Genomic DNA, 25,126 nt, shown 5'->3' on the forward strand with positions numbered 1-25,126 from the left:
CCCCCTTAGCCGGCTGCCTGCTCTCTCCCTGCCCTAACATTAACACCCCGGCTCCTTTTTTTTTAAGATTTTACTTATTTATTTATTTTTGAGAGTGAGAAAGAGAGAGCAAGAGAGCATGAGAGGCGGAAGGAGCAGAGGGAAAGAATCTCAAGCTGACTCCAGGGGGAGTGCTAAGGGGACGTGAGGCTCAATCTCCGAACCCTGAGATCATGATCTGAGCTGAAACCAGAGTCAGAGGCTTAACCCAGAGGCTTAAGCCACCCCAGGGGTCCCCTTAGTCTCCTTCTCTCCAGAATCCATGCTCCTCATGTCTGCTTCCCTGTGCTCCCTAACAATACCATCTCCCCTCTCAGAAGTCAACTGCGGCCAGCATTCCTGCCTCCCATGTGAAATTGCCCAAAGTCACCCTGACCTCTCAGATCTTTATTTTCTTGGACTCTCTCTTTTGTGAGATCGAGCCCTCATGTTTGCAGACCACCGCCAGACAGAACAGTTAAGGTGGGAGCAGGTGGTTTGGGGATGGGAGAACCCATGCCTAGTCTTGCCTTGGTCAGAGTCTAGCACAGAACCTTGTGCAACAAATGCATAAGAATGAATGAGTGGTGGGGGCGCCTGGGTGGCTCAGTCAGTTAAGCACCTGCCTTTGGCTCAGGTCATGATCTCAGGGTCCTGGGATGGAGCCCCATGTCAGGCTCCCTGCTTAGTGGGGAGTCTGCTTCTCCCTACCCCTGTGCCCCTAACCCCACTCTTGTGCACTTGCTCTCTCTCTCTGCCTCTTTCTCTCAAATAAATAGAATCTTTTTTTTTTTTTTAAAGAATGAACGAATGATGTTCTTCAGACATTTCACAATTTTTTTTTTTTTAAGATTTCATTTATTTAATTGACAGACCGAGATCACAAGTAGGCAGAGATGCAGGCAGAGAGAGAGAGAGGGAAGGAAGCATGGATTCCCTGTGCAGAAAGCCCGATGCAGGGCTTGATCCAGGGACCTCGGGAACATGACCTATGCCAAAGGCAGAGTCTTAACCCACTGAGCCACCCAGGCGCCCCCAGACATTTCACATTTTTACCTCTTGCCAATTGTGGACAGAGATGGTGTCATCTAATTCTTTTGGGTCCTTCTCAGCACCAGTGAGGTAGACAGTAATTTCTTAAAATCTGTGGGAACAGAAACTGAGCTTATAAAGCCTTCTTCAGAGGCTGGTTATTGAGCAAGCTGAACGAGATAGAGCACAATGAACACTCATAGCAGGAACTCGACAAATATTTGACTATTACAAATAGTAACAATAATGATAATAACGCCCCTTATTGATTTAGCCATCTTGAGTGTACAGCAGCTATTTATTTCATATATTATTCAATGTTTCTCTTTCACTGTCAATATTCATGTATAATTTATATCAGTTAGTTTGGCTGTGTAACAAATAACCCTGAAACTCAGTGGTTTACAGCAATAATGATTTATATACTTCAAATGGGTAAACTTGATAGTATGCAATTTGTAGCTCATCAAAAGTTTTTTTTTTTTTAAAGCAACAAAGAGATCCTGCTTTTTGCTTAACACATTGACAAAGATACCTGTTTTCCTTTGTTTAAAGGTAATGTTTCACAGATCCCTAGGGCTTTCTGAGACCTTTTAGAATGTCCAGGAGATTAAAACTATTTTCAGAATACTATTAAATTTGTTCTCCTTTCTCATGCTTATTCTCTTACTGGTGTGCCATCGAGTTTTCCAGAAGCTCCGTGATCTGTGGTATTGCAACATATTGATTCAGAAGCGGGCATGAGAATCCAGGATCTTTTAGTAAGTCAGATATTAACTAGATTTGCAAAAATGTAAAACAAAGCCACTTTTCTCAATAGACATTTTTAATTGTGTAAAATAATTATTTTTCATTGAATATATTATTTAGGTTAACATTTCATGAGTATATTGTTATTTTAAGTGAATTGATATATTTTTGAAGATTTTATTTATTAGAGAAACAGAGAGAGAGAGAGAGCACAAGTGAGGGGGGAGGGACAGAGGGGGAAGTAGACTCCTCACTGAGCAGGGAGCCCCACTCAGGGCTTGGTCCAGGACTCTAGGATCACGACTTGAGCCGAAGGCAGTCGCTTCACCGACCAAACCACCCAGGCACCCCAAATGAATTGATATTTTAAGAACCTCTTTTAACTGCTAAAATGGTTAGTGTTGATAGAAATAATCTGCATAAACAAAACTCTTTGGAATCCTTAATAATTTTTAAGAATATGGACCCTAAGACTAGAAAGTTTGAGAAATGCTTTTGTAAAGCAATGTGACATAATGATCCAAAACCTTGAAAATGAAGCTTTTCTTTAACCCAACATTGCCATTTTATTTATTTTATTTTTTAAAGATTATTTATTTATTTGTTTATTTGACAGGCAGATATCACAAGTAGGCAGAAAGGCAGGCAGATGGAGAGGAAGAGAAGCAGGCTCCCTGCTGAGCAGAGAGCCCAGTTAGGGGCTCCATCCCAGGACCCTGGGATCACGACCTGAGGGGAAAGTAGAGGCTTTAACCCACTGAGCCATCCAGGCACCCCTATCATTTCCATTTTAAAATCATTGGTCCTAAGGAAGTCATCAGAAATATATGCCAAGATATTCTTTTGAGTATACTCATCACAATATTATTGAAGACAGCAAAATGTAAAAACAAGAGGACTGTCTATCCACAGGAGATCATTCAATAGGTAATAACAATGCAATGCAGTATATACAGTTAACAAAAAATAGTATCACAAAATAACACCTTATTGTAACAAAGAATGTTAATAATTCACTAAGTTAAAAATAGGAGGCCATTCAGGGTATAGAGTAGGATCTTATTCTTAAGAAAGTAGTTTAACCACACATGCATGAAACAAAGAATTTAGAATGTTCACAGTAACATTACGCATTTCCAAAGTACTCTATTTAAAAACAAACAAACAAACATGTAATAATGATCTCTTTAGGTCCTGATTTTGTGAGTTAGCATTTTGGACCAGGCTTATCTAAACAGTTTTTAGGTAAGCAGGGTCAGACTCAGCTGATCTTGGCTGGTTCTGGGTCAGATGTTGGTTGGACTTACATGTATGTCTACACTCAGCTGCTGTCGGCCAGGTGTTGTGGCTTCTGGAAGTCAGTGGGCTGAGGTTACGTGGGTGACACCTGTCGGTCACCATCTTGAAGGCCAGTCTGGACTCCTTCATGCGACAGCTCAGGGTGTCAAGAGCAGAAAAGTGGAAGGAGTGGGAGGTTTAAGCTTGGAAATCACACGTCATGTTCACTGTATGCCATTGCTTAAAGCACAACAAGATCCACAGCGTGGGGAAAATCAATGACTTTGAGGTACCTGGGTGGCTCAGTCTTTAAGCATCTGCCTTCAGCTCGGGTCATGATCCCAGGGTCCTGGGATGGAGCCCTGAGTTGGGCTCCCTGCTCGGCAGGGAGCCTGCTTCTCCCTCTCCCACACCCCTGCTTCTGTTCCCTCTTTTGCTGTCTCTCTGTCAAATAAATAAAATCGTTAAAAAATAAATCAATGACCTCAATCTTCCTTCCTTTCCTCATTTTTTAATTTCTTAAGATTTATTCAGTTATTTGAGAGAGAGAAAGCATGAGTGGGAGGGGCAGAGGGAGAGAGTGAGAACCTTCAGCAGACGTCACAGTGAGCTTGGAACCTGATGCTGGGCTTGATTTCACGACCCTGGTATCATGACCTGAGCCAAAATCAAGAGTCAGATGCTTCACCAGCCAACCACACCACCCAGGTGCCCCCAGCGACTTCAGTTTCTGATGAACGAAGCTGCAGATTATCATAATGCTTTATGCAACCTACATGTAGTAAGAGCGATGGCTTTTTAATTGGACAAATACTTCCTCTGTGTCACGCACTGTGACCGCGTCTTTGCTCTCAGGGGAGAGACACATATGTCTCACCTGATTACAATCTTAGCTACTCAGAGAACCAAGCGCATAGTAGATGCCCAGGGAACACTTGTGGGAGAGGGGAGGGGCTCTCACAACCTCAGCCCCTCCTCCTGACTCAGCTGATAAGCTTCACTCACATTCCCCCGCTGGGGTACGCCGCGTGGCTCCCCCAAATCCTTCAAATTCACATGAAAGCAAAGCAGGTTTCCTTCTGGGACGCACAAACCATCTGCTGGGTTATTGTGGGGGTTAGCCCGGTCCTGTAGAAGCAAAGTGCCGGCGGCACCCGTTTATAGGGGAGTGGGGAAGAAAGCAAAGACCTCTATATTTAGGAGAAAAGCCTTATTTTCAGTTTAGACACAAGCAGACAAGCATATGAAAAGAATACATTTCTTTGATGTTGCCACTGATTCTGGGTCTAGACATTCCAGAAGACAGGCTTGCTAGGCTGACTTCACAAACAAGCTTCCAAGAAAGGGGTAGGCCAGTGGCGGTGGAGGCTGGGGAGAGAGAGAGAGAGAGTGTGTGTGTGTGTGTGTGTGTGTGTGTGTGTGAGAAAGAGAGAGAGAGAGAGACAGACAGACAGACAGAGACAAAGAAACAGAGAGAGACACACAAAGAGAGGAAAGGAGAGAGAGGGAGGGAGGAAGGTAGAGAGCTTCACATCTCTGAGAACAGAACCCAGAATGCCTCTGAAAATGTTGGTTTGCTTTGGGTTTTTGGTTTATTAAAAAAAAAAAAAAAATCAGTGATTTCTCCTATTGGAGAAGGTGCTTGGAGCAGCTGTTGCCGAGTCTGCTGCTGGGTCTCCCTCGCTGCCCTGCACCTTCTGTAGCAGCCACTCGTTGTGGCGGGACCACAGAATCTGTGCCATCCGGAAACCAGACTCTGCCTCGCTCTCAACGGCTCGAAGCAGCTCCTAGAACATAGAAAGAAATGCCCAGGGAGGACCCGTGCTGACCTGGTTCCCTTGTAGCCAGTGAGTGCAGAATACATTGGGTTTCCTGCCAGACAGAGAGGAAGAGGCTGGTCTGGAGGAAGGCGGGGGAATACAGGCCCGTCAAACCCTGCAGGTAGGGCTGTGTGGGGGGGGGTCATCCACACGGACTTTGGGCAGCTCTGCCATTTACTTACTGGGCAAACTTTGGGCAAATTACTAAACCTTGCCAGCCTGAATTGCCTCCTCAGTGAAATGGGGTAATAATTATGCCTATGAAGCTTATAACAATTCTGGCATATAATAATTGAGCAATTAATACTGTTTAGCATACAGTAATTGCTCAATAAACAGCAATGTTATGAACTGCATGTTCATGTTCCCCTCACTCATCTGCTGAGGCCTTAATCTCCAGTGTGATAGCATTGGGAAGTGGGGTCTTGGAGAATTGATTAAAGTTAGGTGAGGTCATGGGGTAGAGGCTCAGTCATGGGCTTGGTGCCCTTACGAGGGAATGAAGAGAACCAAAGTCTCTCTCTCTCCATCCTTCACATCAGGAAAGCAAGAAGAGAATTCTCAGCACGGCCCGACCTTGTTGGCATCCCAGTCTCGGACTTCCCAGCTTCCAGAATTGTAAGAAAGAAATGTTTGTTGTTTAAGCCATCCTGTCTGTGGTATTCTTGTTAAGGCACCCCAACTTTGACAAGTAGACACAATGTCAGTCCATTGGCATGTGTTGGGGGGTAGAGAGGGACCTCAACATTCATGTTTCTGAAAACCGCCTTAGCTTTAGGTTTACCACCCTACACGTGCACACTCCCCTATCCATCCCTCATCCTCAGAGGCTGGAGAATTCCAGTCCAAGGGCAGAATGAGATGGGAAAGGTGGTATATTTATATTGTTTTTTAGCACTGCAGAACTCTCTAGAGCAGAAAGGAACTCCCTTAGGTGGTAGTGAGTGTCCTGTTCCTGGAGGTATTCAAGCAGAGGTTGACTGACCAGTTGGTAAGGATCTGTACAGGGGATTCAAGATGGTGGACAGATGTCAGCTTTTCATCTTTGCAATTCTCTGGATCCATAACTAGGTAGGTAATGTTCAGTGGTTAGGTAACAATCTCATAATGGATTCACATATTTAACTTGGCTTCTTTCTGTCCTCATCTGACTCCCCTCCCCAATTTTTTTTTTTCCACGTGAGTTCCCCACAGCTGTTCCTCCCATGTGAGCTAGCAATAAGAACATCTGGAGATGTCCACAGTCATAATGGTCTTGGAGAAGTTCTGTATCTTCTTAGTTTTGTTTTTAAATTAAAACAAGCACTGTGTTTTCTTTTGTGGAAAAAACTATGTTAAATGATGGTTAAGGCCTCAAGTCCTATTAGCCCCAGACATATTGAAAGTTAACCCCAGTATGTGGGCTGAACAGGGGACCTAAGAACTGTGTACTTGGCCATTTCTACTGGAAAACATTTTCTAAGATCTGAACCTGTCTTGAATGGACTGACATGTCGGAAGGCAGGAATTGTCTTACATAGAGTTAGACACAGATTTCAGGTCAAGGTCATGAGTTCTGGGCTGGAATAGCTCAGTTCACTTCCTTCTTCCCCAAAGCCATAGGAAGCACCTCTAATCTAGACCTCTAATCCAGAGTCTTCCCAAACTTAGATGTTAGGTCCCTAGCGGGGCCGGTGTGGACCAGTATGAGTGGTTTAGCTCATCCCATATATCTGCATCTTGTCCCATACCAGCCTGGCTCACCTCATCGTATGTCTACAGAAATCGCTGTGAGCACCATTTCTCCCAGGAGACACCTCGTCCCACTGACCAGTGTGAGCTGGGCTCGCACTTACTCTTAAAGTCGGTTATGAGATCTGCTTGAATCTCCATACCCTCTCCCCAGGGTGCTTGCAAGTGCTTTTGGTCCTGGTCTCCACTTGTCATCTCATAAGATTTCCTGTAGCTCCGCCCTGGCCTTGACCCCAACACGGGACACTCCGCTTTTGCCTGGAATCCTTAATAAACTACCACTCATTGGGTGACACAGACATTTACAGTGTATTGAGGGTATGGCAAGAGGAAGCCTGAAATTGACTTTGCTATTTTAAAGTTCTTCGGTCATCTCCATGAACTTGGGCTCTATCAAGCCCAAGTATCTGTATCTGAATACAGAGGCCAGAGTTCCATGAACTCTGCCCCCTTCATGAAGGTGATCGGCCACCCCCTTCTCCTCTGTGTTTCTGCTCATCGTTAGACTGTGCCCCTATCTATCCATCTCCTGCAGCTTCCACCCCAAAGTTAATTCCAGGGTTAATCCCAGGGTTTTCCTGGGATCGAGGGTAGCTCCTCCCTCCCTAAGAGCAGCTCTGGTACAAGCTGGTGAAACAAGTCGCTTCTCCCTCTACTATACTATCTTTGCCTGTGAAGAACAGTACATAATAATCACACGTTTATTGGTATCACCCTGGCTTCTGAGACAGCAGATAACATTGGATCTCTGCCCCCTGCTGATTGGCCAAGTGCCCCCTGGAAACACGGTTCATCACCGTGCCAGCGACCACCAAGAAACCAAAGGATGCCCAGTGGTCCACGGTGCTCCTTTCATGAGTCCAGCCAAGAACCAATACCCTGAAGGAGGGATTAGAATAGAAAATTCATTCCCTTGGGGTTGTGGCTGCAATTTTCTGAGTATCGATTCCAGACACACAAATACCCAATTAAGAGGCCACAGTAAAGGACATGGGGACTGACTGAGTCATGTGATTTCCTTTCTTAGTAATCTAACAAGTTATCAGTTTCATCCCAATTAAGGAACCATTATTTCTTGAAACCCAAGTATGCAGCAAGTCTCAGCCAGTTCTCCCCAGTGACTGGCTGGGCTCTCTATCCACTGTGTTATCTGTTCATCCAGAGGCTGTGGGTCACCCACGTGACCCCCTTTCCCCCAACCACATGGAGGCTTGTCTTTCATCATCAATCCCCATGGACCAGTGAGGGGTCTTCGCCCTCAGCGTCTGTGCCCAGGCCTGCCGTCTTCATCTGCCGTCTTCACCAATATCTCTTTCATCGTAGGAGGGCACCGGGAAGGGAAGAGGAATTAAACTGGTCTCCTCCAAACCAAGGCCTTGAGTAGACAGCCGCTATCCTGTGGGTAATGGGGAACCAGTGGAAGCCATTTGATTTGTGTGGTAAAGGGATCATATCGGTGGGGACGGATAGGAGGGACTGGATTGGGACTGTCGCTAGAGATAGAAAGGCCCATGGATATATCAAGGGATTAGAGTAAGCTATAAAAAAAAAATAAGAAGAAGAAAGCCAAAATAGGGCACCTGGGTGGCTCAGTGGGTTGGGCCTCCACCTTCGGCTCAGGTCATGATCTCCGGGTCCAGCGATCGAGTCCCGCATTGGGCTCTCTGCTCAGCAGGGAGCCTGCTTCCTTCTCTCTCTCTCTCTCTCTCTGCCTGCCTCTCTGCCTACTTGTCATCTCTGTAAAAAAAAAAAAATCTTAAAAAGAAAAAAAGCCAAAATAATGGTAGTTTAACAAAAGAGAATTCTATTTCCCTCTCATGTTCAAGCATCTGGAGTGGCTTTTGTGGTTTGTATGGCCCTCATCGTGTCAGAGACGCAGGCTCCTTCTATCTTCTTGTTCCTCCAGAAGTGGCTTCCATTCCCATCACTTTCCATGGTCCAATATGGCTGCTGGAGTTCCAAGCATCACGTCTACATTCCAGTTAGGAAGAAGAAGGAAAGGGAAAAGGAAATACATGCTTTCCATTTAAGGACAGCTCCTGAATGTTACCTATGCCACTTCTGCTTACAACCTTTGGGTGGAAATTAGTCACCTGGATCTCACCTTGCTGCAAAAAGAGGCTAGGAAATGTAGACTTCATTCAAGGCCGTCATGTGTTGGGCCAAACATCAAGGGTTCCTCAACTACGGCAGAAGGGAAGGGGAACAAGCCTGGCTTCAGCTGGGAGTGGCTTCTCTGCATTCTGTCACCTTGACCAAAGGCAGCCATGGGGACACATGACCTTCTCTCTCCACACACACAGGAGTCTGGAGAATCCTCAGCCATCCCTTTCCGTGCTGGGTGCTGCAGGGGAGGTAAGAGAGCCGTGAGACCCTCCAGGCTTTCGCTTGTTCGTTCCTGGATCCCTGCTCAATGTTGGCTTTCATTTCTAAAAACTTTTTTTTTTTTTTTTTTTTTTTAGAGCAGTTTTAGATTCACAGCAAAGTTAAAAGTTAAGAGGAAGGAACGTTGCGGGGAGACCAGAGCATGTCAAACATCTTTCAAGAAAACCCGTGGGAAAGATACTGGGAACACGGGATATTTTCCAGCGGCTGCAGAAGCTTAGGTTTCTCTGTCCTTTCCCCGCTGTGTGGATGTCTTAGCCTCATCGCCCACCCAGCCAAATGCTTGCTCGTTCTCGAAGGTCCAGCCGGAACATCTCCTCCTCTGTGACCCACCCATGGAGCTCCGAAGACCCCCTTCGGGGTCCCCGAGGTGCCCAGTCACGGTGTGGGAGCACCTAAGCCCCCACGTTGCTCCCACTCATTGGACAGTGAGTTCACTGAGGCCAGGCCTGCTGCTCCTTTCCGGCTGCCCAGGGTCTGGGACAGGGTCTGGGACAGGGTTCGGGACAGGGTCAGGGACACAGTAGATGCTTTCGTTCACCTGTGGAAGTGATTTATGCTCATCCTGGAATGAAGCCGCCTCACCATTCACCCTGTGTCTTTCTGGAGAGGGGCAGGGCTGAGGGGGTTCGTGGGGTGAGGGGATTGGGAGAGCCCCCCCCTCCCCGGGCGGGCCTGGGGCTGGAGCTGCAGAAGGGTGTGCCTGTGTACTGCAGGGGAGACAGAAGGTGTGGGGGATGCAGGGTCTGTGCTTGTGCCCAGTGGTCTGTGTGGAGGGCAGAGGTGTGTACACCCTTCGTTTGTGCAAGGGGGAGGGGTTGTACGGGGGGTGGGCAGAAGCAGCAGCAGCTCAGGGAGAGCAGGAAAGATCAGAAAGAGGAGAGAGAATGCATGTGAGATTCAGAGTCTGGGCATCCTGTGGTGACTCAGGGTCTGCAGAGAGTGTAGGTGACTTTTCTTAAAGGGAAAACAGTTGGGTTTTTGGAGTGATGTGGGGCTGGCCGAGGACAGTTTGGTCATCTTGGAGGTAGATTCCAGACTCTTGTCAGGCTGTGTACAAAGGGCGCTTTCCCTGCCACCTCCTTGCCCCGGGAGCAGCAGCCTGCAGGGACGGCTGGAAGCAGGAGGGCTGACCCCCCTCCAGGTCCCTACCAGTCCCTCCAGGTCCCTCCCAGTCCCTCCAGGTCCCTACCAGTCCCTGGCTCAGCGAGCAGTATTCCGTGGGACACAGGCTCCCTCTCGTGGGCCGTTGGGCCAGTGGGAGCAGAGGCAGCGGCAGGAGTGCGGGAAGCAGGGGGCTCTCACCCCAGGCCTGCCCCAGGGTACCCTCTGGCCCCGGGGTGTGGGGTGTGTGTGCTCAGTGGAGTCTCAGGTTGCAATGCCTTGCAGAAGGCTCTTCCAAGCACTGCCTTTGGAAAAGCAGCTCTCTGGCTGCCCTTTGACCCCTTGTCCCAGCCCGTCAGGAGAAGTCTGGAACCATCGGACCAACAGTCTGGGTCAGCAATACCTGCAAGCTTCTTAGAAATTTGGAATCTCACCTCCACCCCAAACCTCCTGAATTAGAACTTTTGGCGGCAGCAGGGGTCCAGCAGTCTGTTCAGTCAGCTTTCTGGGCAATTGTGGAGCAGGCTAAGGTTTGCAAAGCACTGTTCTAGATTGCCTAATGGAAGCACTGTGGCCTGAGTGAAATCGCCCATGATTTCACTCACATACTCATTCACTAGAGATTATATTGAGTGCCTAAGATCTTCTAGGCACTGGTCTAGGCCCCGGGGATACATCAGTGGATAAAAATCCACACCCTCGGGGCGCCTGGGTGGCTCAGTGGGTTAAAGCCTCTGCCTTCTGCTCAGGTCATGATCTCAGGGTCCTGGGATCGAGCCCCTCATCGGGCTCTCTGCTCAGCAGGGGGCCTGCTTCCTCCTCTCTCTCTCTGCCTGCCTCTCTGCCTCCTTGTGATCTCTGTCTGTCAAATAAATAAATAAAATCTTTAAAAAAAAAAATCCACACCCTCGTGAGCTTATATTGAATAGCTTAATGTATAGACACTTAGAGAGAAAGTGCTTAGTGAGCAAAAAGATGGAGCTAAGGAGACTAAAGAGGGGAGATACCAAGCGTCTAGGCTGTAAGTAAAGACTCGAGGAAGTGAGAAGAGGCAGCATGCCAAGCAGGTGTTGGTGGGAAAGGAAGCAGTTGGAGCAAAGGCCCTGGGGCAGGAATGTTGAGAACTAGCATGGCTGGGAGGCATAAAAGGGAGATCGTGGAGGTGCAGGTGCAGACTTAGGACTGGCTCTTATCTTCTCTTTGCCTGTGTCTTACTCAGATGCTGGGCTTGTATGCCTGGGGGCTGGCTCGCAGGGATGGAGCCCTGATGTCATAAGGCCACCATGACCCAGAGTGAGACGGGAGCCATTGGAGGACTCAGAGGAGAGGGGCAGAATGACCCAGGTGCACTGAGGTCCTCGGGCTGCAGGGCGGAGACCAGTCTGAAAAGGGACCAGGCTGATGCAGGAGGCCACAGCAATCATTCAGGCAAGAGAAATCAGGGGCTTGGACGTGGGTGGCAGCAGTCAAATGGGCAAGAAGTCATCAGATTCTGGGTGTTTCTTTTTCTTTCTTTCCTTTCTTTCCTTTTCTTTCTTTCTTTCTTTCTTTCTTTCTTTCTTTCTTTCTTTCTGATTGTTAACTGTGGTAAGACACCCATAATGTGAAGTTCAGCACCTTACCCATGTTCAAGTGTACAATCCAGTGACATTAAGCACATTTGCTGGGCAACCCTCTCCACCATCCATTCACAGAACTCTTGTCATCTCGCAAAACTGAAAGTCTGCATCACGTCCTCAAGGTCCGTCCCCGCGGTGGCAGGTGTCTGATGTCTTTCCTTTTCAAAGCTGAATTCCATCTGTTGCATGGGTTGACCCCATGTCCATCCATTCCTCTGTCGATGGACACAGATTCCAATGTATTCTGTAGAGCCGGACGATTGGGTTGGGGGAGGATGAGGATGGATGGGGGGAGAAAGAGAAGAGCTGAAAATGACACCAGGATTTTGGTCTGAGCGCTGGAAGGATGGCCTGGATATGACCAAGGTGGGGGAGACCCCAAGGTAAGGGGAGTTGCTTTTGGCGGGGGGAAGTGGGAAATTCAGGTCTGGATGGTTCAATGGGGAATGTCCTCTAGCTCCCCTGGGGAAGCGTCTGCGGGCTGTGGGGGCCTGGCACTCAGGAGGGAGGTCCTTCCCTGGGGGGACCCATGTTCGGGGATGCCAGCATGTGTAGGGGTGTGATGTGTCAATCCATGAGACTTGGTGAGGGGGGTCCCGAGGAACAAGTACAAAGAAGAACGGTCCAAGAACTGAGCCGTGGGACACTACGGTGTTTGGGGTTCTGGAGAAGAAGAAGAATCCACAAGGGAGCTGTGGACTGAGTGGCCAGGAAAGGGTGGTGTCCCCAAGGCCAGTTGATGGCCTCCTGGAGGAGGAAGAAGTAATCAACTCATCTAATGCAGATGGGCCCCTAGCGTCCTGGCTGTGGAGCCCTGGGGTTAGCAACGTGGAAGCCCATCGGTGACCTTGGCAGCCATCGGTGACCTTGACCCTGTGGGGACAGTGGCTTGGGGTCAAGTGTGATGGGGTGGAGCAGAGAGGGAACCAGAGGGAAGGGTGGGGAGGCAGCAAGTCACAGCTGGGCGGTGGCCGGAGGAGGCTAAGGGGCCGGGAAAGTTTCGCGTCTTGTTTTATTCTGTTTTGAAGCTGCAAGAACCAGAGAGGAGGAGAGCGGCTGGAACCGTAGCCGTGAGTAGGGACCAGGATCTGCGGCGCAGGAAGGGGGACACGGACAGGCCATCCACAGTGACAGGAGGGACAGCAGCGTGCGAGGACGCAGATGTAACAGAGGCGGGTAGGACGGCCGGCAGCTGGGCACTGAGGGCGAGGGTGGGGAAGTGTTAGGATGCAGGGCCAGAAGAGAAAAGCCTGAAATTGTCAACCCCGGTGGGTGGAGACAGAAGGCTCGGGAATTCCTTCCAGCAGAGGTGGGCCTGGGACCCCATGGAGGCTCCTGGCTATGAGTTCCCCAGGACTGGAGTTCCTCCAGGTGAGCACTGAAGGGAGAGGCGGCAAGGAAGCCGAGTGTGGCCCCAAAGGAGGGGATCTGGGTATGGACCAGGGCTCCCTGCTCCAAAACATGGGAATTGTGGGGGACCAGGTTAAGCTGCCTCTCTGCGGTTTGGCACAGGAGACCCCATCTTATACCCACGAGTGTCCAGGGTAGGACCCCGACCCACACAACAGTTTGGGACTCTCCTGCTCCCTCTGGCTTGTGCCAGGCTTGGTGCAAACATCCTGAATCCTGGGGCCTTGACATGTAGCCAAGGGTTGCCGTGGGCTGTCCCATCTCCCACAAAGAGCTTGACCCGCCGTGGCTGTGCAATTATGTGAGCGGTGCTTGTTGAATGAATAACAAACGCACTCATTTCTGGCCTTAACGTTTTCAGGGTACACTCGGGATTTTCAATCTGTTGTCTCTGTAGCAGTTCTGAATATGAAATTTTAGGTGGAAGCCCTACTCGAAGGGATTAAGAATTTGTCTGACTCTCACTAGGTAAACGGGCAAAATTTACAACATGGTCCCCAGTGCCGTTCGGCTGTGTCTCGGGATGTCACTGAAAGTCCTCACAAATCATGGCATCTGTTCATTTTCGTCGCCCCCAGGGCTGTGAGAGGCAGCTTTCCCTTTCTCTCTCTCGCTCTGCAGAGTTAACCCTTTCTTCTGGGTCAGGTCCCAAAGTCACCATCTGAAGGGAAAATACAGTCTACTAAAAAAATTACCTTTGGAAGTGGTTGAACGTGCCTAATAAGTATAAAATTCCTGTTTTCTCATACAAACCTCAGTCCTGACACTGCTTGGTAATGTGTCACATACAATGACATCCTTTTATGCAAAAAGCACTTACAGTGTTTTTGATAGAATCAAAGGACAAAAAGTCAGGGATTACTTAAATACTTAAATCAGCATATGTACAAGGCAAAATGCTCACCTGTCCTGCCAAAGTCAACATTTCTCTCTCCCCGGCCTCGGGTCACATTTTGGCATGAGGTCCGCAGCCCTCTCTAGCAGCGGGGACAGGATCCACTCCGCTCCGTTATCATCTCATTCAGGGGATAGGAGCACGTGGGGGGGGGGGTGGAAATGGACACTGAGCCCCGGGTCACCGGATGGAAACCCTTTAGGTCCCGTGAATCCAAAGCAATTGCTTCATCTGGAATTCGGGAGCCACAAACGGAGAATTTAGAAAAGAGACTGTCAAACTAAAATATTAACCAGTACTGCAAATGGGGTGCAGAGTCCCTGCCCCGCCCCCGGGCCCCCTAGAGTGCAGATGCTCTTTTCACACTGGCCTAAAGCAGAGGTTCCCAAGTGCCTGACCGCAGACCCCGGCAGGACGCCGACTGACTGTCGGGGTCTCAAAGTCCACGTGGAAAAGCAGCTCTGTCTGCAGAGTCAACACCTTGCCTCCTGCGTAGACAGATGGCTGTTGTTTGAAACTGTATATGCATAGATACTGTTGTGATGAATTGGCCACAGATTTATCCCAAAACCTTGCGGACTTCACTGTAACTTTCCGTGGGTTTTGTACCTTCTCAGTCAGCATATCCCAGCCATGCACCTGCTCTGGGTAAATGAGGCCGGCACCTTCCGAACCCAGGAAGCCCCGGTCTGAAAGCTGCAAAAAAAAGTGAGTTCTCCCAAGGCTTCCTCTGCTCTCTTCTCCCATCAGAAAGTCAAAGCCCTTGGTTTTTTTAGATTCCGAATTTTCGGAACAGAGTTTGTCGGACCGGAGAGCAGATGGAGGCAGGGCGAGGTGGCAAGCTTGCTATCCAGGCTGGAAAATGCCGATTTCCATTGTCTCCCAAAGCCGAGGATGCAGGAAGGGTCGGGGAGAGTCCCTCTTGATCTTGCTATGTCCCCACACTCAGAAAAGCCTTGCGGTGGTGGGTGTCCAACCCTCTTCCTTCAACCTTTAAAATCTCAGCTTCGGCTGGTTCCGTCCTTCCTGCTCTTATTCCCAGTCCTATTTCTATAAGCAGATCCTTTGCTTCTGGAAAGGTAGCATCTGCCCGGAAATGGGAACTGGCAAGCGACTGGCAAGGGGCATCTGACGTGGGCAGCGTGTCGGCACCCGAGGAACAGAGAGATACCTATTTCTGTAGACGAATCAGGAACAAGGCTGTGAAAGGGATTTTGAGGAACTGTGGCACCAAACAACATTTTTGCAAACTTTACTTTGAAATTTATATCTAAACCTAGAATTGCCCTTAAAAAGTCTATTAGTTTTAAAAAAATGAAAATTTTTAAAAATGCAAAAAACTGATATCAAGAGAATAATTTCTTCTATTTTCCCCTCGGCTGCTAAATGCTAGTGCAGGAATATACTAGAAAGTACTGGAAGAATCCTAGGTATCAGTCAAATTTGCCTTCAAGCGGCTTCCAGTGATTGAAACAGTTGTATCGAAGAGGATACCAAGAAAGCACACTGGCGCGACAATCAGGAGACCGACCCTGAACGAGGCTCGTCTCACCTTGCGAGATCTTGCTCAGGTCAATGAATCGCCCAGAGCCTGGGCAGAGACAGGAGGCTGGTTGAGAGTCATCGGGGACATTTCCAGTGTTCCTTATGAAGATTCCATTCTTGGGCAAGTAAACACACAGAGCCATGGGGTTTTGGAGTTCCTTGGGCAGTGCACCCCATAATTTTATGTGGAGCAAGAGAACTTTTTTTTTAAAGATTTTATTTATTTGACAGAGACAGCGAGAGAATGAGCACAAGCAGGGGGAGGGGGAGGGGGAGGGGGAGAAGCAGGCTTCCTACTGAGCAGGGAACCCTACGTGAGGCTTGATCCCAGGACCCTGAGATCATGACTTGAGCCAAAGGCAGATGTTTAACCACTGAGCCACCCAGGTGACCCCTCCATGGGTTAATCCAGATGGTCATTTTCTACTTTTTCTGTGCACGATATTGGATTTTCATTTACTCTGTGAAGATGGCAAAGATATTTCTTTTAAGTGAAATGTATTTAAGCGAACAAGTGAGTTGGTTTATAGGGAAAAAAATGTTAATGCTACAAATGGAACCTAGACGTGGCAAAAAAAAAAAAAAAATGGGGCATGTGCCCACAAACACAGGTATGTGAGGTTTGGAGATTTTTGTTTACGTATTTAGGGGATTACGATTTTTTTTTTTGTTTATTATTAGTTACTTGTTTGTTTCCTTATTTAGGGCCTGAGAATACCCATTGTCCTGTCTCTGAATCGCAAGGGAGCTATAAAAGGATTGGGTTTCTCCCCCCTGTGAATGTCAAAGTCACTTGAGTTCTCGGGGTCTCTCTGGCTCAATCTCTTCAGTTGCAGCATCTGACCACTAGATGGGGCTTCTCCCTCGGTGTCTGGTTCATGGGTGCTTTCTTGCTCTGAAAGGCCACCATTTTCTGAGCTTAATCCAACCCTTCTGGATTAATAGAATCCACACACGTTCCCTAGCATTCAGGCCTCACGTCTGCTGTCCCCACCTCAGGGAGCCCTCCCGCTCCCCTCCATCTGAGCCTGTGTTATCACCGACATGGTGCTTGAACCTGAGTTTTAGGTATGTGCTAAGTGGTTCTGCGGTGTTCCCTCCCCGGACCTGCCCACTGGAAGGTGAATTCCTGGAGGGCAGGGGCTCAGGCCAGCACAGCCCCTGGCATGCAGTAGGCATTCGGCGCATACGGTTCAACGGCTGAGCTCGGGGCCCTCCCGCGGAATTCAGCCAAGGTGGCAGGTGACCATGAAGGAGGACTGGTGTTAAGAGTCAGGGGAACTTGATTTCACATGTCAGGCTTACGGGCGCCCGGGTGGCTCCAGTGGCTCAGATGTATGGCTCTTGGCCCGCGGGTGGGTGGTTTGGGGCAAGTAATTTGGATTTTCCAAGGCTCCACCTTCCCCTGTGTGCAGTGGGGGAAGAAGGGGTCACGTTCACTGGGTCATTCCGAGGGCTGAGGGGGAGGTCATTTCCATCAAGGGGCCAACCCGGCACCCGGCCGGAGGTGAGAAATGCACAGATCTGAGGGGTTTCCCACCCTCTCCCGGGCAGAAGTTTTAACTTGACTTTCTGTTTTCACAGAAAGTGATTCTGTAAAATGCTTCTCCCCACCCTTCCAAAAATACCAGCTGATGCGCACCTCATAATCTGGACCCTCATCCCAACCCTAACCTCCATCCCTTATGCCCCTCCAGCCCCCTGCTTGTCATCTTGGGCTCCTCTCAGCTTCTGAAACTCACCTCAGAGCCATTCCGCCTGCTGGTCCCCCAGCCTGAAAACATCTGCCTTAGGCCTTTCCCTGGGGAACTCTCACTCATTCATCAGGGCTGGATTTAAACACCACCTCCTCCAGGAAGCCCTCCCTGATCACACACTCCACTGGGTCAGCCGTCCCGCTAAGGCTCTGCTGTTCCAACTTGCGTTTACTTTCCCATTATCTAGCTTTCCCATTATTTGTTGACTTATAACTTGTTCGTGGACAATATCTGAAAGTTGGAGTGGTTTGGTTTTCGACTACAGGTAGAGAATCTGTCCTCACAGCCTCAGAGCAGCGGGGCTGACACGCTCTGCCCGGAATATGCCAGATCCTGCAGGAGACTGCATCTGTGCCCTGGGCCTGGGTGAGGAGCTCTTGCTTCCCTAAATGGCCCCCAGGTGAATTACGGATGTGCCTCTATTAAGAAACTTATTTGACAGTTAAGGTTTGTGAATTCGTAGAACAGGATCTCCGTGGCCGAGAGATTCATTCCCAAGGACAGGAAGGCAGTAGGAAGTGGGCAGTGCGTTCCCAGATTCGAGGCTGGGAGCCGAAACATGTGGAACCCTGCCGCACTCACCCCTACTCCCAGTCTCCCCTCCCCCTGCCTCCAATGCGTGGGCTCCAGCCCTGCTGTCCCGGGCTGCCCTCTCCCTGCGCCTCCCTCTGCCTCCACCCTTCCCTGCCCCTCTTCCCCTATCCCAGAGTCCATCCGCGGTGAAAGATTTTGGAGGTAATTGCTAGATTCTGCACATTTTTTTTTTCTTCTTGGCGAGAGACGGTGGGATTTCAGAGCAATCTGCCATGTTCTCTGGCCAAAGAAGTGTCTCTGTTACATGTTTGCAGCTTAATTATCAGCCTCCTGATTGCAGCGTCCTCCCAGCGGGACACACCTGTTCTGCCTTTGGAAGCTTGGCGTTTGGAGTGTATGCGCCTCCGTGTGTGTGTGTGTGTGTGTGTGTGTGTGTGTGTGTTTTGCAGGGTTGTTTTTTTTTTCCCGCTGAAAAAAAAAAATTCTGTTTGTCCAGGTAAATGTGTTTCACCCGTGATGGACTTTTGGTGCTTCTTCTTTTAAAGAAACCAATTTTATTTGTCTTTGCACTGCTTTCCCAAAGGATGTCTTCTTCTCTCATCAAGAATGTGTGCCGAGGGTCGCAAGGGAGAAGAGCTCTGGGAATGGCTTCCCTTTCTATCGTGACGTCTTCTCTGCTCCAGGGCACACCAGCAGACAGACTGGATGGAGTCTTCTCCTCTCCCCAGGCTCCCCAGTGATATACGCTCTGAGTCTGAGCCGCAAGCCTCTCTCTGCCCCTTTGGGGACACTAGGAATCCATGGCAGGAGACTTCTGTGCTCGGATACCTGATGCTGTCCCTTTCTCGTCCCACAGCATGTTGTCCACCAACCTCTCAGACTCTACCCACACCCTCTGTCCTGTCTGGGACCCCCTACTCCACCCCTGGGCCACCCACGGCCTCTCCTTAGTCTCTGCTTCCCGGCCCAGCCCCTGGAGTCAGAGCATCTATTGACCACTCTGCTGAGTTCTGGACACCAGCCTCGTTTCTGGAGTCTTCCTCCGCCTTAATTCCTCATTTTCCTCATTCTGAAGCCTGGCGCCCCCTCGGCCCCTTCTCCATCTCCATCCTGAGTTTCCAAAGCCCAGCCCTTACCTGAACCCACATCCTAGTTCTTCAGAATGTACTGATTAAACAAACTGTTGCTCCCTAGGTTGGTCTACGATGAAAGTGGCTCTTGCGTTAGATGCAGATCTTTCAAGAAGTAGGACAAGCATAGCTAACATGTATTGTACCTTACTCTGTGCCGGATCCTGGTGGAGAGCCCTGTTCAGGTGTCTTCATTAATCCCCATGACAACCCACCGGGTGATTCCTGATATCCTTTCACTGTGTGAGGAGGGGGAGGGGCAGTGGAACCTGGAAACAAACACAAGCCATCCGACTTCAGAGCTTCCAGAATTAACTGAGATGTGGTGCCCTGTCCTGAGAGCTGATCTCGAGGCTATTTCTGGCAGGTTCTCAAATTCGTCATTGGTGGGGTCTGCTTTGAGATCCTTACGCGAAGTTTGTGTGGGGAGTGTCTTCTGTTGTGACTGGACAAAGTGGGGGGCTGGGCTTCATCCTCAGGGTCAGCGGTGGGAAGAGGAGTCTGCAAGACCCGCCCCTCCATCTTCAGGGAGGCGCCCTTCCATCCCTGCCAAACCAAGCAGTCGGCTCCTTCTGGACCAGCGGATAGCCTCCCTCTGGCTCCTCCTCACCCCCCTGAGCTGTGGCCCGGGAGGCTCTTGTCAAAAGTGAGTCTGGGGGCACCTGGGTGGCTCAGTGGGTTAAGCGTCTGCCTTCGGCTCAGGTCATGATCTCCAGGTCCTGGGATCGAGTCCCGCATCGGGCTCTCTGCTCGGCAGGGAGCCTGCTTCCTCCTTTCTCTCTCTCTCTGCCTGCCTGTCTGCCTACTTGTGATCTCTGTCTGTCAAATAAATAAAATCTTGAGAAAAAAAAAAAAAGTGAGTCTGGCCTGCCTTACCCCACAGCTTCCAAAATGAAGTTCAAAATCCTTAGTCTGGAGTTCAGGTGCTAAGTCTCTGGCCCCAGCCTATGTCTCCAGGCTCCCATTCTGGCTCTAGGCTCCAGCGTCAGCGAACTCACCATTTGCAAACAAAACCAAGCTCCCCTACACGGGTGCAACAGGACAGAGAACGCCCCCTTCTCATTCACCCTTCACCTTCACCAAAAGTCCCATTAGCCCTCTTGGTCATTGGTCATTGCCTCCTTTCCTTCACTGTGACCTTCTAAACTGACCCCTCAACGTGGCACTTGGCCGGTAGTGATGCAACAATGTTAGTTCCCAATGGCAAATATTGCCTTGGGCCGTGTAGGGCAATGTCCGCCTTTGCAGGAAATACACAGTAAGAATTCGAGGTGATGAGCCATCAAGCCAGCGACTTACTGGTCTCGGGCCACGGTTCCAACAGAGCCGCTGTTCATCAAAACCCACATGTCTACCCCTCCAGAGACCGGGCACAAGCGCAGAGCAGGGCACGTGCAGCTCTAGAACAGGGCGACGAACAAGATTACAGAAACCTCGCCTCATAGAAGGAGCTACTAGCTACTTCTTTTGCCCTGGAAGCACCAGAAATCATGCCTGGAACCCCGAGGGTGCCACTTACATGAAAGTTTGGGAACCACTGGCTTAGAAATTTGTGTTGTTGTTGTTGTTGTTGTTGTTGTTGTTCCGGATTTACAAGTTTCAGATTGTTTCAAAATAAAATGTGAAGCACTGAGGTCTTGGTGGAGGCTCTTTGTGGACAGAAGTCTCTCCTGCCTCCCAAGGCAGCCACACACCGTCAGGCTTTGCAGAAAGCTGCCGAAAACCAGGAGAGCGGCACATGGGGGTTGACGAGCCTCAGAAACCGCGGTCACCAGCCACATGGTGACAGGCTCTTCTGCATTCCTGCAGGTAGGTGTGCGTGATTCCGAAGAAAATGCATGTGAGGCAACGTCAAAACCATGAAGGGACTCAGCTTGTTCCATTCTATACCAAGGACATCCATTAAAGAGGAAAATAATAAATTGGCCAGAAGAGGGCAGCGTTGTTAGCTTTTTTTTTTTTTTTTTTTTTTTTTTTTCCCCTTTCCCCTTACAAAGCTGCAGAAACATTCAAAATTTGGGAAAAAAAACCCACACTTCTTTACGTGTGCAAATTCTCTGTTGAACAGCTAAGCGCATAATTTGGTAAAGGGAGGAAGTACATGTAAGATACTGACTTTGGACTCCAAAAACCGATTTCCTGGGTGCAGGCTGGTAAAGACCGGCTTAAGGACTGCTGGCTCGGAAAAGCACCTGAGGTTATAGATCTACGGCATTTTCTCAACGCGCAAACAGACAGATGCGCAATGCCGACGTTGAGGAAAGTGGTGGTGTCCAGCATTTGGTGTTGGAGCTTTGAATCCATTTGGGAAATCACATTTAAAAGAGCCACTACCATCTAGAGGGTCTACAGAGGGCAGTGCCCAGCGAGACAGAATGTCCCAGGATCCCAGCTCTTCCAGATTGGGACGTAGTTCACCGGCAGAAAAGGTGACCAATCAGTGGGGACTTAGAACTGCTCTCAGCTGTGAAACTGCAAAGCATGGTTTCTTTGCTGTGGTTCCTGCGGGCAGAGCACAGCCAGAAGGTTCAAGGGGCTGGTGGCAGAGATTCGCTGTGCGGGAAAGAGCATCACTGTTGGGGTTGGCCAGCCCTGGAGCCAGCTCTGCGGGGGAGAGTCAACATGATGCTGGGGGCATCACCTGAGGTGACTGCACGGAGCAGGGAGTGTGGCATCTGCCCGGGTTGTGAAATGGGTGCAGAAGTGAGCTGCCTTCACTGAAAGGGGGTGAGCACGGGTGCTCCCCACCGTAGCTCTTCCAGCATGAAGGTGCGGATTGGCCCAGCTAAGTCCCTTGCCCACTCTTTGGCCAAAAGGGGAGTGGGTCCCTTGAGCAGAGGAAGGCATGAGATGCCCTCCACGATGAGTTCTTGCAGCTGTCTGTGAATCCTGTCAGCTAGCCTTACCTGGAGCAGCCCTGGGAGATTTTATCAGCCATTACATAATCAGCGATGTCCCGTTGCAGGTGCCTCGGGAAGCAGACCACGAGAAAGAGCTGGCGAGGTGGCGGTTGTCCTCCATCTGGCGTGGGACCGGGCAGAGGAGCAGCCCAGCTGCCATGCGGCCTCGCCCCCAGGAAGTGCTGGAGGCAGACCAGCTGAGTCGGCCCCGGGGGGAGCCAGTCCCAAATGGAGCGGCCGTTGGAGGTCAACAGCCGAGGCCTCGAGCTGAGGGTCTGCCCACAGTCCTGCTGGTTGCAGGGATGACAAGTCCTTCCCCAAGGCGGATCTGAGCCCAATAGCTGTCCTTGTCATCAGCAGCAGCAACAGCATCTGCTCACCTGTGAGCTCCTGGAGAACAAAGGGACAAGGTCCCTTTGACCCCGCTGTCTTCATCCCCAGGTCTAATGCAGAGCGTGGCTCTTGGGAAGGCACTCCGTGGCCATGGGCTCACCTTCTCTATATAGCCGTTGTATCACATGTGATGTTTATAACCTGGACCGTAGAAGCAGGTGTCAGTGCTTTCAGTGAAGTTTCTGAGAGGTAAAGCCTTCTGTCTGACCGAGGACCAGGCTGCCACTGTGAGGACCAGCCCTGAGGGCTGCCGTGCACCTGCTCCCTCCCTCGCTGAAGCCACTTTCCCTGGACAAGTTGCCTTGAAGACCAGTGCTGGGCTTGGGTCCCCACTCTGAGCCTCTGGCGTCCCCGCCACGACCTGGTGTCCCCACATCAACTTGCCAGGAAGGCAGCCTCTGCCTGGGTTCCAGCGGTCCCCCTCTGCTCCCCTGCAAGGGACCCTGGCTCAAGCCTTGTCCCGGGGCTGACCCGATGCAATGGATGGGCCATGAGCAGGGCCACCCGCAGCTCCCTTGGAACAGAGCCAACTTGAAAGCCATGGTGCTGCGGGCAGGTGCTCTGATGGGAGGCATTCGTAGGAGGTTGGGGAGAGATGGGTCAGAGCAACGGCGGAGCAGCAAGGGCAAGGGCGAAGGTTCCGGGGTTGGTCAATCCTGGGCTCTCATATCTACAAGCCAGTGGCCATTAGGTAAGTGACATGACCTCTCTCGGACTCAGTTTGCAAGTCTGTCTGATGGGAATCCCTTCGTTAGACTGTTCTGAGGATTAAGTGGTTTTCCACATGTAAAGGGCACAGAGCAGGTGCTGAGGAAATCCTCTTCCCACCCCTCTCTTCTTTCCCAAGGGAACAAAGAGGCTCTGGAAGCTTGTGGGGGCAGGGCCTCTTTCCTCTGCACTGTCTTGGAGAAGGGGAAGGAGGAAGAGCCAGAGGAGCAGGAGTAGCGACAGCCCTGTGTTTAGGGGAGCCCAGAAACGCACCGAAAGCTCCAAATCGAGCTACTGTATGGGGATAATTATGGCTGCTATTTCTGTGCATTGGTTTAATAACGTTAATTTGGCGACAGTCTGATATTATAGCACCCTCTCCCACACAGAAGTGGCTTTAGCTCCCTGTTCTCCAGAACCATTAGCATTTTTCCGGTTGGGTTTTTGGGGCTTGGGAGCTGATGACTCATAATGGGAGGGGCCTCCAGGAAAGTCCCTTCTCCACGTGGGGGCAGGAGCTCCTGGCAGGGTCATCCTGTGACAGAGAAACCACCCCCCCCTCCCTGGAAATGGCCTTGCAGCCTTGCCCTGGGTCTCTCTGAAAGCTGACACGGAAGTGGTCACTCTTGAGCCATCTAATCAGGTCAGACTCCTTAAGCTTTTTAAAAAATTGGATGCCTGGGTGGCTCAGATGGTTAGGTGTCTGCCTTCTGCTTAGGTCATGATCCCAGGATCCTGGGATTGAGCCCCTGGTGCCTGGTGGGTAGGGACTAGGAATGTAGGGTAGTAAGTTTCCTACAATGCACACAACAAATATTGCCCAGGCCAAATTGTCAATGATGTTGAGGTTGAAGAATGCTGGGCTGTTTCGGTGGGGATGGGGATTTGGGGCATTCGTGTTTGCCGTGGGACTATAAAGTGGGGCTTCCATTCTGAAAAGCAAGAAGGGAGGATTTGGTCAAATTAAGTGCCCGCATGTCCTGGGATGCATACATGCCGCTCCTCGGTATTCCAAGAAAATGGTCACAGCGGTCTGTAAGGAGAGACGGTGGCCATATTTTAGCACTGCTGTTTGAGGGGTGGGAAGTTGGAGGCAACGTGACCCAAACGAAGACTGGAGGAATTGGGGTCAGATCTGGGTGACAAGCTCTCCAGCACTCTAGGAGCCCACCCCTTTTTAATCTCATTTTCCCAGTGTCTGTCACTGGGATGAGAGCTAGGCAAAAGGCAAGGATGAGCAGCAAGGGAGTGCATGTTCATGGAGAAAACCAGAAGCGTCATAAAAGTAGTGTTCATGGAAAAGCGAGAAAGAGAACAACATATGTAATGCAGAACAATTTATTCAAGTTCAAGTTAACATGCAAAAATCAACAATACACATCAAAGGAGCACATAGAAACAAAAAGATATGAAGCACATTTGAGTGGTTGCTCCTGGGATGAGAGAAGAAAGGGAAAAAATGCATGCATGAGTGGAAAACCAAGAGCCAAGCCTTTGTGGGCCAGTGACGGCCGTACACCATGAACCGGAAAGTGTATTTGACTCAACTCTGATCTAGGGTTTGGAATAAATACAAAAAAATGAAATCATGTAGGACAGACATGCCTAGGATAGAAGCTGGCATAGAGTAGTTACTAAATAAATGGTAACAATAGCCAAAATAACATATTAGTACTAATTTAATTATTAATAGGCTAACAGGGTAAATTATTAAGAATGCTTTGATCATCTCCTCATCTCTTTTTTTCCTCCCCCAATCCTGATAAGAGAATCCACCACTGTTTCTAAGGACCCACCGAGGGAGAATAGAGAATCTTTTCAAGGGGATAGGTTGGAAGGAAGTCCTCGGAAGATGGTCGGGGAGAACGCCAACCCTGGGGACAGTCCCCGTCCTGGGAAGGAAATGAGCCAGGAAGTGTAATAGGTGGGGTCCTAGAGTGATTGGGACCAGAGACCCTCAGAGGGCCCAAGATGGGTGGTGGAGTGCTGTTTCTGAGGACACTGGACACCAGGTGTGGATGTCCAACTATCCAATAGCCTCCATCATGCCCTTCCCCTTGGATTCCTGGGAAATCCTGGGAGACATGGACTTTCCCACCATCCAGTTGAATGGGGGC

The 25,126-nt window shown here is 49.9% G+C and overlaps 1 long non-coding RNA gene across 1 annotated transcript; it reads left to right on the plus strand.

Moving 5' to 3' along the window:
- The first annotated feature begins 16,788 nt into the window (after positions 1–16,788).
- Positions 16,789–18,829, plus strand: LOC309852087. Its single transcript, XR_014305073.1, has 3 exons — positions 16,789–16,829; positions 17,610–17,744; positions 18,462–18,829. It is a non-coding gene; the product is annotated as an uncharacterized lncRNA (long non-coding RNA).
- The last annotated feature ends 6,297 nt before the right edge of the window (positions 18,830–25,126 follow it).

The sequence above is a fragment of the Mustela nivalis genome, assembly GCF_964662115.1.
Source record: "Mustela nivalis genome assembly, chromosome: 17".
In the NCBI taxonomy this organism is placed as follows: domain Eukaryota; kingdom Metazoa; phylum Chordata; class Mammalia; order Carnivora; family Mustelidae; genus Mustela; species Mustela nivalis.